Source organism: Trichomycterus rosablanca, chromosome 11 (assembly GCF_030014385.1).
Source record: "Trichomycterus rosablanca isolate fTriRos1 chromosome 11, fTriRos1.hap1, whole genome shotgun sequence".
NCBI classification, from domain to species: domain Eukaryota; kingdom Metazoa; phylum Chordata; class Actinopteri; order Siluriformes; family Trichomycteridae; genus Trichomycterus; species Trichomycterus rosablanca.
The window spans coordinates 37,703,142-37,708,774 of NC_085998.1; positions in this window are offsets into that span (position 1 = coordinate 37,703,142).

The window sequence follows — 5,633 nt, forward strand, 5'->3', positions numbered from 1 at the left end:
CTCAGTCATAAGACCCCTCCCGACATCTACAATCACACCAGCATATACAGTGTATCACAAAAGTGAGTACACCCCTCACATTTCTGCAAATATTTCATTATATCTTTTCATGGGACAACACTATAGACATGAAACTTGGATATAACTTAGAGTAGTCAGTGTACAGCTTGTATAGCAGTGTAGATTTACTGTCTTCTGAAAATAACTCAACACACAGCCATTAATGTCTAAATAGCTGGCAACATAAGTGAATACACCCTACAGTGAACATGTCCAAATTGTGCCCAAGTGTGTCGTTGTCCCTCCCTGGTGTTATGTGTCAAGGTCCCAGGTGTAAATGGGGAGCAGGGCTGTTAAATTTGGTGTTTTGGGTACAATTCTCTCATACTGGCCACTGGATATTCAACATGGCACCTCATGGCAAAGAACTCTCTGAGGATGTGAGAAATAGAATTGTTGCTCTCCACAAAGATGGCCTGGGCTATAAGAAGATTGCCAACACCCTGAAACTGAGCTACAGCATGGTGGCCAAGGTCATACAGCGGTTTTCCAGGACAGGTTCCACTCGGAACAGGCTTCGCCAGGGTCGACCAAAGAAGTTGAGTCCATGTGTTCGGCGTCATATCCAGAGGTTGGCTTTAAAAAATAGACACATGAGTGCTGCCAGCATTGCTGCAGAGGTTGAAGACGTGGGAGGTCAGCCTGTCAGTGCTCAGACCATACGCCGCACACTGCATCAACTCGGTCTGCATGGTCGTCATCCCAGAAGGAAGCTGACGCACAAGAAAGCCAGCAAACAGTTTGCTGAAGACAAGCAGTCCAAGAACATGGATTACTGGAATGCCCTGTGGTCTGACGAGACCAAGATAAACTTGTTTGGCTCAGATGGTGTCCAGCATGTGTGGCGGCGCCCTGGTGAGAAGTACCAAGACAACTGTATCTTGCCTACAGTCAAGCATGGTGGTGGTAGCATCATGGTCTTGGGCTGCATGAGTGTTGCTGGCACTGGGGAGCTGCAGTTCATTGAGGGAAACATGAATTCCAACATGTACTGTGACATTCTAAAACAGAGCATGATCCCCTCCCTTCGAAAACTGGGCCTCATGGCTGTTTTCCAACAGGATAACGACCCCAAACACAACCTCCAAGATGACAACTGCCTTGCTGAGGAAGCTGAAGGTAAAGGTGATGGACTAAACCCAATTGAGCACCTGTGGCGCATCCTCAAGTTGAAGGTGGAGGAGTTCAAGGTGTCTAACATCCACCAGCTCCGTGATGTCATCATGGAGGAGTGGAAGAGGATTCCAGTAGCAACCTGTGCAGCTCTGGTGAATTCCATGCCCAGGAGGGTTAAGGCAGTGCTGGATAATAATGGTGGTCACACAAAATATTGACACTTTGGGCACAATTTGGACATGTTCACTGTGGGGTGTACTCACTTATGTTGCCAGCCATTTAGACATTAATGGCTGTGTGTTGAGTTATTTTCAGAAGACAGTAAATCTACACTGCTATACAAGTTGTACACTGACTACTCTAAGTTATATCCAAGTTTCATGTCTATAGTGTTGTCCCATGAATAGATATAATAAAATATTTGCAGAAATGTGAGGGGTGTACTCACTTTTGTGATACACTGTACATTACATTCTCATTTCAAAGACCTTCTCCCACCAGGGACGTGCCTCTAAAATCCGACTATTTAGAAATCCGCTGTACCACGCAGACATCTCTGATTACATCGTTCATCTGTAGTAATGACGGCCTGGACATTAGGCTCCCAGCATAATGTCTTATTTATTTAACTGAAACAGCGAGAGAGCAGAAGAGATGAAGAGAAAATAGAGATAGCTCGCCCTTCACGTCGTTCTCGGCTCTCCGGGGGGACGAGAAAATGAGACGGTGGCACCAGGGAGTGGAGGGCGGGATCCTTTTTCATGCTAACCCCGTCAAGGACCATGTGCAATGGTATAAATTCAGACTTCAGGGTCAAATTCAGGCCTAAACAATCACATTATGAATACGATACTGGAAGCAAACTAGGACGCATTCAAATATAGTAGTGGCCAATTTAGATTGTGCCAATTCCCAGATATTGGTGTGTTCAGTATTAATGTTAGTTTTTGATCCATATTAACTGCTGATGTGCAATAGTTCTCTGTGATTAGAGGCTGAAAAGGAGTCTTAGATTGCCTTAAATTGTGAAATAGCTCTACCTCTGCATTTTTAAGCTGTTCTTGCGTTAATGGCTTTGGCAGATGCTGAAAATACAGTAAGATTTTTACTGTCGGAGTAAGAGTAGTGCGTCTTTAGGAACAGTGTCCTTAAAAAATGGGGTTATTTTATATCACGTTAATTGGCATATATTACAAACTATGCAGTGCATCAGCGGTGGAACCAAGTCATGCATTAATAACAGTGATTGCCAATGAGCAAACAGTAAATTATAAATGACTTACAGTTGCTGTTTGCTTGAACGGTGGCGTTTTCATCACCAGCACTAAATCTGCGAGTAGCTGGAATCAGGGTTTAGTCTCTGTAGGCAATACATCTGTGTTAAGCATCCATTTCTGCATTAGTACTCCATGTAAGGTAGAAATGTTAAGGATTTGAGATACTTTTTAAAAGATTTTAAGTGGTATTTCTGGGTCTTTTGGGCCCCCCCCCCCTTTTTCCCTCTGTCGTTTTCATAAAACTTGACTTACAGTCTCGCAGCTGAGCACACGTTCTCCAGATTCATGGTGTGTATTAGGAATTGTCAGACAGTAGGAGAAGCGAGGTCTGGAAAAGGCATCCAGGCAGCTCATGTGTATCGTTTGCGGGGGGAAGCATTAAAATTAAACCACTGCAGCCGTTTTATGAGCTGAGCATCTATATAAATTACCAGACGGCTTTGCAAGCACCTGATGAGGTGCCACTCGTCACGACTGTGGAATAACACATATGCAGCAGGCTGCAGGTGACGGGATGATTTTATATGAGCTGTAAAGTCAAGTGTGCACAAGTCTGAGTAGAGCTGTAACATGAACTTCATACCATGAGCAAATGTATAACTGGGGAACTTAACATGGCCTCAGGGTTTTAATTAGAGACAGGTCTGGACAGCAGGCAGGCCAGTCTATCACCCTCGCTATCTGATTATGCAGCCATGCTGTTGTACCACATGCAGAATGTAAATTGGCTAAGGAAGTCCTGGTCTGATGGTTGCATATTTGGGTGATGGTACGCTCACATGTTGCCCATGCCGTGGGCTCTAATACACCCTCATACCATCACTGACAATCTAGATCTAGATGTTTATTGTCTTGTTTGTCCACATCTGAAAGCTTGACTCATGAGACCACAATATACTGTTTCAATAAGCTTTAATGTAACTGACCCCTCCAACAGAATGGACTGTCCTCAGCCTGGTACTCCTATTAAAATGGTCTAAAACTTTCACTGGGCACTGGGGTTTTTGTATCTGTTGGTCCTGGATTTTGTAAAGTTGCTTTGAGACAATGTCTATTGTAAAAAGCGCTATATAAATAAAGTTGACTTGACTTGACTTGACTTGGTAGCTCAGTGGTAGCTCAGTGGTCGCTCAGTGGTTATGGTACATGACTAGTTCCAGCCCCACCACCACCATGTTGCCAACTGTGTGTCGCTTTGGATAAAAGCGGCCGCTTAATACCGTAAACGTAATGGCATATGACTTTCATCATGTTATACAGTCATTCTGAAAAAGACCACTCCCATCAGGATATAAATCTTTCATGTAATCCTAGAAAACAAGGCAGGCTGGTATACCCTGGACCGGGCGGCGCAAATCCATTGCAGGGCTTCAGCCATCTTCCCCCCTCAGACATAGCCAAATTATGTCTTTATATGTCTGTCTAGATATTGCCCGGCCGGCCGATAGCACCACTGAAATCTGAACCCGGATCTCAATGGTCGTGGGCTAGAGCAATATTTTAATATTAATATTTATTCTCATATTGCCCCTTATTTCTGGAATAGTGTCTCAGAGGATATTAGTGATGTAACGCTTATTAATAGTGCACTTGTTCAACCTGATCAATTAGTAGTTATTTGTAATAAAAAGTGGTCCAGGCTTATTTTTATTAAATGCAGTCACACACCCCAGACAGAATGCCGATCCATCGTGGAGCCTTGGCCACCCCTTACCCTCAGACATAGCCAATCATGTCTGTATGTAGACACCCGACCAGGTGATAGCACCGCTGGGTATTCGAACTCTGGATCCCAGCAGTATTGGCTTAGCATAATAGTGCTATGATTAAAGTGAAGCTTTCATTTAGTTGGAAAAGTGGACACAAATTCCCTCTCAGTATAACAAAGGCACTGGAACCCTGATATCACAGGTCAAGCACTTAGGCCTGTACTGTTCTCTTGGTGTATGTCACTTAGCTCCTAATGAATCACTAAAAGGTAAAACAGTCTGTACTCTGATAATGAGCCGTCTTTTACAGGTACCTAGAAATGTTACCCTAGGATTTAACATTTATTTGACATGCTAGCATTTTGTACATTCCACGTAGTATATATAAGGACGTCATATTTTTTTTTTTATCATGCATCACCCTTGCATTACTACAGTTATGTTTCTGTACTATTTGTCCCCCACCTGCATATCCTGTTCATTTCCACAGACACAGCCCTAAGTGGCCCGGAGAAACTAAATCAGGAATGAAAACAGATCCCACAGTGGAAAACATGGCAAAAGTTCAAGTCTGCACGTGGAGAAAATTTAAAATCACCTCTCCGTAGTAAATCTGGCGAGCGCCCATCATTCACCGGCTTTAAGTGTCTGAAAAAACAGCGTCTGAAATGAATACCCTGTCACCTCTCATTTCACTTTCCGCCCGGCTTTCTGAGAGAGGGTGTTGTTCCTGTGGAGGGGGCTCAGGGACTCTCCAGTTTTACCGTGCCATGCTCGCTCTTTTTCTCTGGCATTCGCCTTGAGGCCTACCCATTCTCTCTCTCTCTCTCTCTCTCTCTCTCTTACTTCTCTACAAACCCCCACCAGACATGTCTGACAGTCTGAACTCAACATGCGCCGCTCCCCAGACTACAAACCTCATTCATCTGTGGCCTCCGACGGTCAAATCTGGAACTAATAAAACTATTGATCCCTTGTCTGGCGAAGCTGGAGTATCTGTGCTTTACCACCAGAGGGCTCTGTGGCCCTATTAAAGGTCTATATAAGTCCTTAAATAATAAATAATTGAATATTTTTGGTCTGAAATTGCATAAATACCAAAAATGTTTGGTTAGAAAGGAAATAATCAGATTTATAATAATATTTTATAGAACCTCGCTGCCAGAATTGCAAGAAAAGTTACTTAGAGAGTCACAATTATTATTATTATTATTATTATTATTATTATTAGTATAGTAGTAGTAATATAGACTACATTTATTATTATTATTATTATTATTATTATTATTATTATTATTATTATTATTATTATAATTATTATTATTATCCTATCCCATAATAATAACAATCTATGCCAGCTTTTCAATGGGCGCAAGGCACACAGTAACACCCTGGATGGGGCGCCAGTTCATCGCAGGGCAGACACACACACACACACACACACACACACACACCCATTCACCTACAGGGC